This window comes from Tiliqua scincoides, chromosome 4, assembly GCF_035046505.1.
Source record: "Tiliqua scincoides isolate rTilSci1 chromosome 4, rTilSci1.hap2, whole genome shotgun sequence".
In the NCBI taxonomy this organism is placed as follows: Eukaryota; Metazoa; Chordata; class Lepidosauria; order Squamata; family Scincidae; genus Tiliqua; species Tiliqua scincoides.
The window spans coordinates 72,094,287-72,108,050 of NC_089824.1; the positions used below are offsets into that span (position 1 = coordinate 72,094,287).

Below are 13,764 nucleotides of genomic sequence, written 5' to 3' on the forward strand. Positions count from 1 at the left end.
CCCTCAGTCTATGTAAAAATGGAAAGGTAGAAACCCTCCCAGTCTTGTGCTGTGCAGACAAACAAGATAAGCATTGTTAGCTCAGCCTAACACCTCTATTTTCCATAACCTGTTTGACTTTCCACCAGGTGTTTTTTGTGCCTGCCCAGGTTGATTTTAGATACCTCACTTCAGAAAGTTAGTAAGACATGCCAGTTCAAGAATTTGAGTAATAAGTGGAAAAGCAAAGAACAGTTTTAATTTAATGATTCTTCCATTTCTTCATTTGGGCCCTGTAGCCACTCAGGGGAAGGAAGCCACTCAGAATTTGGGAGCATGTTCCCCACATATTCATATCTGGCAGATGTGATTTCTTAGCTGAATTGTGCTCTGGTCTATTGCACTCAGTGCTGAATAGCATTATCATCCTGTGAGTACAGGCCTTATTTCTCCTCCGCCAACTATCGCCCTACGGTCTACTCAGCCCTGACTTACATCTATTGGATTTTTAACAGTACAGCAGAACTCTCCTCATCTTTAGCCAACCCATCAATATTCTGGGCCACCCTTTTAGCAGTGACACCTCAGCACTGCTGAAGGGATGGCCTGCATGATTTTTGGACTCTCGGTGCTGCCCTTTCTGCAGTGCCGCTTCTGGCAATGTGTCACTTCGCAGCTCAGCAGCTGCTGGTGATGCTGGGAGAGCCCAGTTATGACATGGGCCAGATATAACATTTCTGTGGGCCACATCTGGCCCATGGGCTTTATGTCTGACACCCCTGGACGAGAAAGAATCTTATCCTGAAAGTCCATTCTTATTGCCTGTAGGACCTGCCCTTTAGAGTAGAGAATAAGTTCTAGTTTCCTTTTACAACTGTAATTCTGTGACTTAAATCAACATGTATAGGCTTTGTTTTGTGAATTGGACTGCATCTTCATGTAGGAAACAACTTGTAGCCCATATCTCAATGTGTAACACTTGTTTAATCCACATATACATATTTTTCTGGCATGAACACTTGATGGGTCAATTTGTGACAACCATGTGGCCAAACATGTGGTTTGCAAGTCGTTTTCCTACATGAAAATGCCTTTCACTTGAAAAATGTTTAGCATGTGAAATGGCTTTAAGTAAGGCAATACAACCAGATCTTTTTCTCTTGGTAAGAATAGGCTGCTGAACTTCACAAAACTCAGTAGGACCAAACTTTCCTATTCAACTACAAAACTGGAATCAGCATAATTACACTTTCTTTCTTTAAATAGTGCATTAAGTATGTAACTGAACTCATTTTTTTAGAGACTTTTAAAAAGTGGATTAGGCCTGTGAAATGAATTCAGTGTGTGTTCTGAGTCCAAACTCTGCATCTTCCCATCCATTTTCTTCTTTCTGAACAATGAGTAAGACTCTCTGCAAGTCTCGAAAGCTATACACGGGAGGGAGGAAGAGACAAGCTATCACGTTCATGTAAATGAGGCCGTGTTACTCAAGTGCAGATGCGGAACCTGCTGCTGTCACTGTTAAGTTGTTTAGGAAGTCTGTGAAAGGAAATAACTCGGTTGTAGCACTGAAAGCGTCTTTAGTGTTCAGCTTGGTCGCTGTTTAACTTATTACTCATGGCCATGATGCATCTGGATGAGGAAGATCTGGCTGTGCTTGGTGAAGCTGAGGATATAATATGTGAAGGTAAATGACCTTTTACAGAGCTGCTGTTTTGCTATCACATGCTACAGAAGGGTATTGGAACATTATGTTTTTGATATATCTTCATAGTGAAAAGATTGAATGTTCTTGAGACTCAGGGAAGCTACAGGGACGAACACTCCCTTCTCCCTGTATAATAATGAAGCAAAAACATTGTGAATATAAGAATGAATGAGATAATTTTGCTGAGAGAGCTGATTTCTGAAAAGACCAGTGTGCTGTAGGAAAGTCTTGCATTCCAATTCTGTATACATTTACAGAGAAGGAAGAACTATTGCGTTCAAGGACTTAGAGTCCAATCCTATGCATGTTTACTCAGAAGTAAGTTCCACAATAGTTAATGGGACTTACTCCCAGGAAAGTGTGAATAGGATCGTAGCCACATTACCTAGTGGATCCGCTTAGGTTTCATAGTGTTTCCTAATATTTTGTTAAGTTAAGTTTCAAGTTATGTTCTGGTGAGAATAATGCTAATGCTAAATATCTATGATTGCTGCAGCAGGCTACAAATAATTAAAGCTATTGGTCAGTCCTTTGAACTGCTACTGAGATACTTAATGCTGGCAAGCCCTAGTAATTTCATTCTCAGAGGGCAAGTAAAAACAATTACAGCCATTTCAATGCAACTCTGCTGGCTAAGACAGTTTATAGACCATGTCTTTGCCAATCCGGAACAGAAACATTTTATTTCTGTTGGATACCCAGTTTTAGCTAGGATAAAGGTTTACGCAATGGTGGAGGCAATTAAAATGACACCTATAACCTTCACTGCTTTTACTAGCCTGATGTCTTAAAATGTTAAGATTTGCATAGAACTTCAGCATTAAGGTCTGACAGCTTTGTGAAGAACATGTACTATAAGCTACAAAGCCCCAAGTTTAAATCGCAACGAAGCTCAATTAATTTACTCAGTGCTGGTATTAGATTGCTGGGGATTTCCCTATGATGCCGCTCTCTCTGTCTCTCACCTCTTAATAGATTATTACCTGCTGCCACTGCCACCAGTGGATTTGAGGGTTGACAGCCAAATGAGCAAATGGGGGTTGACATGCCCCTCTGAGGGACATGGGCCCATGGCCTATTCATAGTAATAAACATTACAGAAAGTAGTATACCTGGGGGAGAGAGTACTATATACCATGAATGGGAAAACCTAGCACGGTGCGACTCGAGTCGAATCACACGTCTTCACCCCACAACTCAACTAAAAAACGAGTCATAATGGGGGCACTTGCCGAGTCGCCCTTTTGTGACTCTAAAGGACTCGTGTCGCCCCCTTTAAAACCCAGCCATGGAAAAGAATGGGGCTGCTACTGGGCTGCATGTGTGTGTTGGAGTTCTCCTTTAATACTCCCCTGCTGTCCCCATCCCATCTGTAAACAAGGAGGTGGGACGGACTGTGGGAGAGCAGAACAGAAGCAGCTGCAGGGCTTACCGGGATGACCAAATCCTTTGCAGTTCTACTCAGAAGTCCAGCCTATTCATACACGAATTTGACTCAACATGAATTGCCCCTGCAAATGAGAAGGAATGTGCTGATCCCTGGAGAAGGGGAAAAAATGCATCCCTTTAAAATCAGTGTAAAAAACTGAACAGGTCTTTAACAATAACCTCCTTAATGGGGGGGCAGCTGACTGACAATCCATCAGTCCTTCTCTCTCCAGCGGACCCCTCCCTTCCCCCTGAGCACAAAAGGGAAAGAAAGGTGATCACTTTGCATTGGTGAAGGGAGGGGCTGAGTGAAACTCCTTTCTTTCTAAGAGCTTGGAGGAAGACTGATGGATGAATTGTCTTCTTAATGACTCTTATCTTACATCGCAAAGGTCAGCAAGGCTGTTTTTAAATCACTGGAGCAAAGAAACTTTGTTTTTTACATTGATTTGCTACAGTGTGTTTTTTGCCACCCAGTTTTGTGAGTGAGGCTCAACCTGTAGTCCCATTGCAGTCCCATTCAATGAAGCTCCTTCCTCTCAAGTAACGATGGAGCCTTGCACTTGGCAAGTGTGATTGCTATGAACTGCCTCTCCCCCCAACTTCCCTGCCACCTCCTCCTCTCTGGGCTTCTCCAGCCAATCATAAGGCAAGAACCCCTTTGGTTTCCTCTTCCTGCCCTCCCTCAGTCAAAATATCAGAATGCCCATCCTTTGTTCAGTGATCAATGGTTCCTTCCTTCCTATCAGAGATGGAAAAAGAGCTCATGCCCACCTCCTGTCGGATACAAAAGGAAAACATCAACCCTTCCTTGCGTTCCAGCTGGAATTTCCCCGCTACTTGCCCAGTCTGAATGATGCCCCATGAGGTTTCTCACGTCATAAAAACAGTAAGCAAGCACACCTAGACAAAGACTCAAGTCTGTGTGCATGGGGACGAATACTGAGTCAGGGGGCCCTCGACTCAAGTGTTGAGTCTTCCATGTGCATCACTCAAATGTAAATGAGTCAGCAAAAAACATGCTTTTTTGCAACTCTGTGTCTCCTGACTCGAGTTCCCATTCCTGCTATATACATCCCAGTGTATACAGATTCCTGGTGATGAGAGTGCGGGCGATGGGCGACCCTGGGGGCAGGCTGGTGGCGAGTGGGAGGCAGGGCTGGGGTCTGGCAGTTATGCCGGATCCCAACCCCCATTCCCAGGGAGAATGTAGTGGCTTGAAGCAGCTCTGCTCTCCTTGGAATTGCACCACCTCCAGAGGTGGCACAAGTCCAAGGAGACTCATAGGGGCCAGCAGCCCTTACCTGGGGTAAGGGGAAAAGTTTCCCCTTGCCTCTGGCTAAGCCGCTTATGGCCACTATCCTGCTCTGGATACAGCACAAGCCTCCTGGCTTGCCTGTTCCAGCATAAGATAGGATTGTGCCCTTAGATTGTAACTAGGATGTAGGTTGTTGTTGGCAACCTTCAGTCTCAAAAGACTATGGTATCGCGCTCTGAAAGGTGGTTCTGGAACAGCGTCTAGTGTGACTGAAAAGGCCAGTTCGGGAGTGACAATCCCTTCCACACTGGGAGCAAGTGCAGTCTGTCCCTGGTTTGTCTCCCTGGCTATGGGCCTTCCTTCTTTGCCTCTTAGCCTCAGACTGTTGGCCAAGTGTCTCTTCAAACTGGGAAAGGCCATGCTGCACAGCCTGCCTCCAAGTGGGCCGCTCAGAAGCCAGGGTTTCCGACTTGTTGAGGTCCACTCCTAAGGCCTTCAGATCCCTCTTGCAGATGTCCTTGTATTGCAGCTGTGGTCTACCTGTAGGGCGCGTTCCTTGCACAAGTTCTCCATAGAAGAGATCTTTTGGGATCCAGCCATCATCCATTCTCACGACATGACCGAGCCAACGCAGGCGTCTCTGTTTCAGCAGTACATACATGCTAGGGATTCCAGCACGTTCCAGGACTGTGTTGTTAGGAACTTTGTCCTGCCAGGTGATGCCGAGAATGCGTCGGAGGCAGCACATGTGGAAACCGTTCAGTTTCCTCTCCTGTTGTGACAAAGAGGGAAGCCCCATATCTGTATAGTTTTTTACATTTTCAGAGTTACATGCCTGGCTACCACCTCTTGCAAATCCCTCCTCTTCCAATCTCCGAACCTCTTGAAATATGTGAAAAAACTTCCATAGCTCAATATTTCACCCTTTCTATGCCTTGGCTTGTCATGTGTTGGAGTTTTGGCTACTGTTTGGAATCCTGAGTTTCAAGAGGTTGGTAAAATGTCAATTTCCCATACTTTTCCTGTGGTGAAAGATGTACCCACTCCTGGGAATGTGAGCAAGTCAGTTAGGCCAAAGCATTTTAGAAAGAAAGTTGATAGGTACTCTCACACTCTATCCGGGAAGGGAAGCCACTGCATTGATTAAAGAAGGTGGTATTAAAGTCGTATTAAAGATGATGGGCTTGGATAATATATATATTTATTTAAAATACAGTATTTATACCCTGTCTTTCCCCCGTAGGAGTATCAAGATAGCCTAAAGTGACATGATAGAGATCTGCAATAATTGGATATTAAATTATGCTGCACTGAAAACACCGCAACAGAGATTTACAGAGAGAGAGAGCTTGCCAAACAACCTAAGCCCATTCAAGTCTGCACCAGTGGAACGTGTATTCCGCTGGTGCAGACTGCCGCAAAACTGTCAAAAAGCATTTTCAGTAGTGTAGGGAGCTGGCATGCCAGCAGGAAGACCAGAGCTTTCCTGCATGTGCTAGCAGAGCTACAGAGGCCTGCCAGAGCAGGTAAGCCAGGCAGAGGGGGGCAGAACAGCGGAGGGGAGGGTGGAAAGGGGGTTGAACAGGCTGGAATGGAGAGGATATGGGAATGGGGTGGGCAGATCAGGCTTGAGACCTGATAAATAATAAATAAATTATTTATTAATACTGCTCACTATTTCTTTGAATTGTCCTTTTACCATAACATTCTGACATTACTAAAGAGAGAGCTACTACGTACTAAGAGAGTTGCTGTTTGATTGATCAAATGTTGGAAAGGGGCCATGGTTCAGTGGAGGGGGCTGAATTGCAGTGGTACATACAGAAGGTTCCAGGTTTAATCCTCAGTATTCCCAGGTAGGGCACTTTAAAAAGCTGCTGAACATTTCCTCTTGCTGTGGCTAGAAGACTACTTTGTTATTTCACGTTGCTAACTGGCAGAGTGAGTTCACACACCAGAATCTCCTTGACCTATTTCAAACGAAAGAGAATGGTTTCAGAAGTATTCTAGATATCCAGTGGGATGGTTCTTAAAGGTACATACCTTAGTTAATCTTTGTTAGTATTATTAGACTTGTTTTGAGATACAGAAATGAATTCATACTGACCCTTAATGTCCTGTAATGATTGCAATGCCTGTGAGACGGCTACCCAACACCAGGCCTATCCTTGCCTGTAGGGCCCTAATTGTTTCCATTCTTTCCATTTTCCAGCTGAGTGACTTGTCTGGATGTTCTTATGCTACATGACCCATTTTCCAGCTGCTTCCATGAAGCTGACACAATATTCTTCAAGCATTCCAAACTGCTCTATATATTTCATATTAAATACATCTGAGCAAATAACAAGCCTGTAACTTACCACCAAATATCCTAGAGTTTCTTTAGTTTTATTTTGACAGTAGTGATATCCTGCTTCTTTAAACTCAAAGCAGTTTTTAATATCCACTTAGCAGTAATCAGAAACACACATTTACAACCAAATAACATTTTTATTGTAATGCACTAAGAAGTTTTATGGTAGCTGTTCTGATGAAACCTCTGACAGTGGGAGCTGGATAGTCAGAAAGGCTTCTTCTAGCTGCCACTGGCTGAGCTGCTTGGACTTAGAGAATTGGACTTGAGGGTCCCTACCTCAAGGCATGGTACCTGGGGCTATGTACTCCTCCAGCCTTGCCTTAGGTATGCCACTGGGAAAGGTAGGGCAGGCAGGGAGCAGGTCCTAGGAAAAGAAAAAGAGGCTGAAGATCAGAAGGTTGGGAGAGGGAGAGGAGAAGGAGAAAAGAAGGCCAGAGGCAAGAATCTGAGAAGATAAAGCCTGGGGGAGAGAATGGACAGAAAGGAAAGGTATAAGTAGCTATGAGCTGTAGAGTGAAGGAATGCTGACTTTCACAGTAATGATTTGAAATAACCAGTTAAATAATCTTTGGCTGCAAGCCTCTGGTGACAGTTTCCATAGCCAAATAAACAAATTGCATGTTAAAGTGTAGCATCAAGCTGCATTAGAAGTCTTTTGCACCAGGAAAATGTGACCTTTAAAACACCAAAAATTGGGCATCTATCGTTCCCCTTAGGGAGAGAGTTCAAAGGGAACTGGAAGCCTGCTACTAGTCTCCTGAGGTGGTTTGTTGCCTAGAGCTGGTCTGCTTATTGGGTCATGAAGCCACATTCTGCTTTGCCTTTGGTTGAGAAGCTCTCTGAAGGTTGTACTTGCACTGATTTTGAATGGTATGGCTTAAAAATTTATAAGCTGCATTTTCCCCTCTGTTATGAATTCCTTCTTTGAAGCTCAGACAGGCTCCAATTCTGGGTTCACTTGCTGGGGCTTAGTTCTGAGTTGATATTCATAGGATTGTGCTGTGTTTTACATTGAGGTCTCATTTTTGGAGGTAAACAGGATTAAGGCACAAAGAAAACTTTCTGATTTGTTTCAAGGGACTGTGTGAGGACGGAGTGAAGTGAGAGAATAGGAAAGTGCCACCTGCTTGAGCAGGTAAGGCAGTGGCAAGAGCAGGGAAGGGTAAAACAGGCAGGGAGACAGCAAGAGGGGTTGGATCTTGTGGTGATGGTGCACCTGATTCTAGTCCCCTTATCTGCAGCCTCCCAGCCCCTTTCCTCGGACTTGCACTAACAATTTTGCTGGTGCAGGTATGAAGAGACCCATTGTGAAGGAGGAGGCTTACAGAGGTGTACGGGGGATTTAAATTTCCTTTCTTCACCTCTGAAGCCTCCTGAGTCCCTTCCCCCCACCCCCGCCACCGGATCCAGTGTGGCCATTTTTGGTGTTGCTGGTCCAGCAGGGGGAGAGAAGGATAGAATTAGACTCTTGGGTTGTTTTTGCAGATCATGGGAAGAATTGTGATCTGTACCAAAACAAATCACATTTCTAGTAGATGCTTCTTTGCAGTACCCTTAATTTCTTTACTTCATTTAAGTGCATTTTCTTCTACTATTACTTCATGATCATCCAAATAGTAGAACTCTCTGGATCCCAACAGCATCAAACAGCCTTTAAAAACACCCTCTGGAATATTGCAAATTCCATGAATAATTGATGTGTTTGTTTATAGAACTAACTGATATGAATTTTAATAAATGTGGATTTTATTAGAAGTGCTGGTTTCTTAGCAGACACATTCATATTCCTACATTTTTCATTCAAAGAACAGCAAACCAAAATTCAACCACCTCTCTTTAATCCTGCAAACCCTTTGGAGTGCTGCTCTGTATTCTTTGGCACTGACTGTATAGCAGTCCAATCTGCAAATTATTCTACTTGTTGGGAGGCAGAGAACAATTTGTCCTGAAAGCTTTCACAGCTCATCACCATTCCATCTATCCCTTTAATTTATCTCACATTCCCAGGGAACATGAATGCATATGGAACACCCTGAACTCCACTGAAAAGAAAGGAATATGCCTTGTACATCACCAAGGCAACTGAAATTTCCTGTAGAATATGCATTTCATAACAGATTTTTATGTACCCCACTGAATGTAGCACCTTGAGATAAATTTGGAGCACCACTGATGTTTCTCCTTATAGGCCTTTTCCACCACTAATTTAAAAGTATCCTCCCCTTCCCACAGAGCAAAAATGTGTGGAAAAGCATTTAGCCCTTCCTTTGAATTTCCTTGAAGCCCTTCCTTCCTTCACCTTGAAAAAGGTGAGTCCTTGACAGAGGCTTTAGAGCAGTGGTTCTCACACATTTAGCACTGGGACCCACTTTTTAAAATGGGAATCTGTCAGGACCCTCCAGAAGTGATGTCATGACCGGAAGTGACATCCTCAAGCAGGAAAATTTTTAACTGTCCTAGGCTGCAAACCTACCCACACTTACCCAGGAGTAAGTCCCATTTACTATCATTGTTAAAAGAATATGCATAGTAGCTTGTTAAAAGTACAGATCTGTAGCATTTCCCCAAATGCAGTCACATACCACGGGAGCATCAAGTCTAATATACTAAAAATAAAATACTGAAATGAATGGGGACCCACCTGAAATTCGCTTGTGACCCACCTAGTGGATCTCGACCCACAGTTTGAGAAACACTGCTTTAGAGACAAAATTTCTATATACATGGGCAGTCCAGTCCTTCAAGGGGGGCAGGTAGTCCCAGAAGTCTTCTCCAGATAATGGGACACTTGTTCCCTTCCCTGGGGTAAGCCTTTGCTGCCCGAATAAGTCTAAATAACAACTCCAGTCAATTTAACATCTGTTCCCGGTAAATTGGTGGAAAGCATAATTCAAGGTAATACAATGAAGCATCTAAAACAGCAGTCACCAAACCTTGGACCACTTCGTAGCAAAAAAGCTTTCCCTGTTGTGCATGGCATTTACTGTTCTGCGTTGCTGCCTCTTATCTTTCCAACTGATCTCATCAGAAAGTCACTCAGGACAACCACTTCTGCCCCCAAAATTGGGGCACAGAGCCTGCTGGGGTGATGGGCAGCAGAACCCTGTTCAACTTTCTGACAAGAGACAGCAGCATGGAATGGTAAGTGCCATGCACAATGGGGAAGAATTTTCCAGGTGCTGGATCTGGCTTGGAGGCAGGGGTTTGGTGCCTTCTGATCCAGAAGAATGAGGGCCCAATCCTATCCAATTTTCCAGTGCTGGCACAGCCATGCCAATGGGGCATGCACTGTACCCTGTGGTGGGGAGGTAATCACAGATGCCTCCTTAAGGTATGAGAACATTTGTTGTCTTACCTTGGGGCTGCATTATGGTTGCACTGGTGTCAGAAAACTGGATAGGATTGGGCCCTGAGTCTTGCTGAAGGAGAATCAATATGGTTTTGGCAAAGGTAAGTTCTGCTGCACTAACCTTCTTTGAGAGTATAAATAGGCATGTGGATAGAGGCAACTCAGCTTAAATTGTTTTCTTTGACTTTCAAAAAACTTTTGATACATTTCCTCAACAAAGGCTTTTGCTTAGGATGGAATAGAAGGATAGGGGTCTTTTATGGATTGGTAACTAGTTAAAGAACAGGAAGCAGATAGTAGAAATACATGGGTAGTTCCTTATAGTGGAGGAATGTAAAAAGTGGGCCCCCTCAAGGATCTCTGTTGGGGGACTGGTGCTTTTTAACTTGTTAATAAATGATCTGGATTTGGGGATAAACAATAAGGTATCCCAGTTTTCAGATGATACCAAGCTATTCCAGGTGAAGCAGATTGTGAAGCACTTCAAAAGACTGGATTTCTCCAGACTGCATGAAAGGGCAACCAAATAACAAATGCAGTTCAATGTTAATAAGTGTAAAGTGATGTACATTAGGACAAGGGTCTGAGCTGTTGGTGGAAAACTAGGCAAGATCTTGGAGTCTTGCTGAGTAGCTCAATGAAAATGTCAACCCAGTGTGCAGCAGTAGTGATGAAAGCAACTTCCATGTGTGTGCCCTATCCTATCCCCTTCCTGGGTCTGATCCACCTACATGGATCAACGTGAACATGTGCCAGGCCAGCTTTATAGCTGATGCAGGTCCAATTTGACCCATTGTGTTGGCTGGAACTTAGCCCAGAGCAAGGGAACAAATGTTCCCTTATCCCAAGAAGAAATCCAGCCTGCAAACTTCCCCTTACCCCAAGGAGACCTCCAGCCTGCAGGGTGTAATGGAAGTCACACTGGCTCCTGCATCGGTGTGGAGCAACTTAGTTAGGATTGGGCTGCCCAACAGACAAAAAGAAGTACTTCACACAGTCCATAGTTTGTTGCCACAAGATGCAGTGATGGCCACCAGATTGGATGGCTTTAAAAGGGAATTGGACAAATTCATGGAAGACAGTTCTGTCAGTGGCACTGTCTTCGTGGCTATGTGCTCCTTCTGAAATATGAACTGCAGGAGAGCAATGGAGGGAGAGTAGTATGCCTTATTGAGACTTCCCAGAGGCAGCTACCAGGCCACTTGCGTAGAAAGAGAATGCTGGACTAGAAGGACCTTTGCACTGATCGAACAGGACTTTAGTTTCATGATCTAAAGAAAATTAGACCTTTCTTTATTACAAGTATTACCCTGTTTCATATGTTACTTGCAGCTTTCACATGGTGGAAGAATGGCATACCTTTTCCTCCACCATGAACATAATGTTTCACTGATTGTGGGATGGTTGGGTTTGTGGTGGTAGAGTGTCCAGTCTCATGAAGTCCCTTCTTGGATGATCTTGCCTACGCTACAAAGGCCCCCACGTACAGTATGAACCTAACTTTAATGTGCTACAATATCCCCACAGTAAACTCCCATCCAATCTCTGACATTTTTGAGTGGGTCCTGCTTGTCTGTGATTACTGGGAGATTGTTTGCAAACAATGCATCAATATGCATTTGAAGTAGCAATGGATTTCACACAATTGTTAATCATTTTGGTTTTTTTTAATATTACACTGAAGGTTTTTGATCTTTAAATCACAGTCCTTGGTGCTTTTTATCAATAGCATCCATTGTGCTCTGATACTGATTTGCTGGAGTTGTTTCCAAATATGTACTCATATCAGTAATTGTTAATACAATAGATGGGACAGCTGTTGGGACAGGCAGAATAAAGCCAGAGGGTCAATAAAGCAAAAACTAGCTCAGGTTGGAACTTATTCCTGGCACCCATTTTCTAGTATTATTGGAACAAAGCTGTTTTTCCATCTTAATATAGTAATAGCTTGATAAACTATTTATGTCATCAAGTGATGTCATTAGAATGTTAAACAGAGTGATAGTTGCCTGCATTAAACTAATCTGTTTCCTTAGGAATCTTGTACAGTTAACAGTTCACTAGACAATTTTCAAATTGCTTCAAATGTACATCTGTAAATGCACATCAAACACAAGAATGCATTCACTGTAAGAATGTGAATCTCTAAAAAAATAAAATAAAGATTCAACCTGGAAATGAATATTTTAAATACTCAGCATGTACATTTCAACAGAAAGAGGAGCTCAACTTGTGTTTTGCTTCGGATTGAATCACGAAATTGTCATGGCCAACATGGTAGGGTAGCTTCTCCCAAGATTTGAACCTGTTGGGGTGTCTTATTTGTGAAAGCCAAAAATTCATCTTAGATAAACTGCTGCAATGGTGTTGCAATATCCAGTTACACCATGCCTTCCTTCCTTCCTTTCTTCCTTCCTTTCTTCTTACTGTGCTTAAGAGGAAGCAACATTTATGTGTAACTATTTCAACTCTGTGTGGAATTCTTGTAAAATGCTTTTGCAACTGATTTTCCACAGGCACTCCTCCCTTCTTCATTAAATTCCATGACGTAATAGGAATATTTGATGCAGAATGACAGTTTTGCTACTCAGGCTGCAATCCTATGCACACTTTTCTTGGGAGTAAGCTCCATTGAACACAATGTGACTTACTACTGAGTAGACATGCATAGGATTGCGCTGTTAGCTTACTCAAACAAACCATGTAGTAGAACCTAAACATATTTTATTTAGGGCACAATCCTAACCCCTTATGTCAGTACTTTCCAGCACTGGCATAGCAGTGCCAATGGGACATGTGCTGCATCCTGCAGTTGGGTGTCACTCACAGAGTCTTCCTCAAAGTAAGAGAATGTTTGTTCCCTTACCTCAGAGCTGCATTGCCCTTATGTCAGTACTGGCAAGCACTGACATAAGGGGTTAGGATTGCGCCCTTATTTACTTAAAAGAATTATATCCCACCTTTTTAGAGCTCAAGGCAGCTTACAGATTCATAGTCAGAAACACAAGCACACATAACAAAACACAACTAATCACTAGAATTCCAAAGCAGCAGCACATAAATCACTATAGCACCGTACAGCAGAATGTAAATTAACATATAAGCTACTAAATGTAAGCCTCCAAAATAAGACAGGCAAAGCAGCATTACAATCATAAAAATCCTAATATCACCAGCAGCAGGAATAAAAACAACTCACCCCCCCCCATAATGCTCACTGAAATAAAACGCCTCCGGCCCCACCGAAATACTGTACTTTTAGTGAGGGGTAACTTATACTAATCTGATATAATAATATCATATTTAGGGCACAATCCTAACCAGGTCTACTCAGAAGTAAGTCCTATTGTGTTCAATGGGACTTACTCCCCGGAAAGTGAGGTTAGAATTGCAGCCATAGTGATATACAGTATATCTAATATAATAATTATAATTTAACAACATTCAGTATATGCTCTGTAATACATTTTGTCACCCCCTAAACCTGAAGAACAGTAACTGCATTGTAACATTGTGATGTTTCAGTTCAAGTACATTGTGAGATCTTCTGTAAATACAAACAAACAAATCCCCTCAAGAGGTTTAAAGTGTTATTTTAAAATCCTGAAAAATAAGTAGATTAACATAAGTCAGCCATAGAATAAATCCTGTAGTTTTCCTTAGCTTTTCTTTTCCTTTATCTCATA

The 13,764-nt window shown here is 42.9% G+C and overlaps 1 protein-coding gene across 4 annotated transcripts in view; it reads left to right on the forward strand.

The window, feature by feature from the left end:
* RIPOR2 (RHO family interacting cell polarization regulator 2) overlaps positions 1-13,764 on the forward strand; it is a 131,565-nt gene that overhangs the window by 38,687 nt on the left and 79,114 nt on the right. For 2 of the 4 annotated variants that reach the window (XM_066623689.1, XM_066623692.1), the window contains exon 1: positions 1,629-1,666. The exons of the other annotated variants lie outside the window; for them this stretch is intronic. The gene's annotated coding sequence lies outside the window, so the exon portion shown is untranslated. Of the gene's footprint in view, positions 1-1,628; positions 1,667-13,764 lie in introns of those variants that run through there. 4 annotated transcript variants of the gene reach the window in all.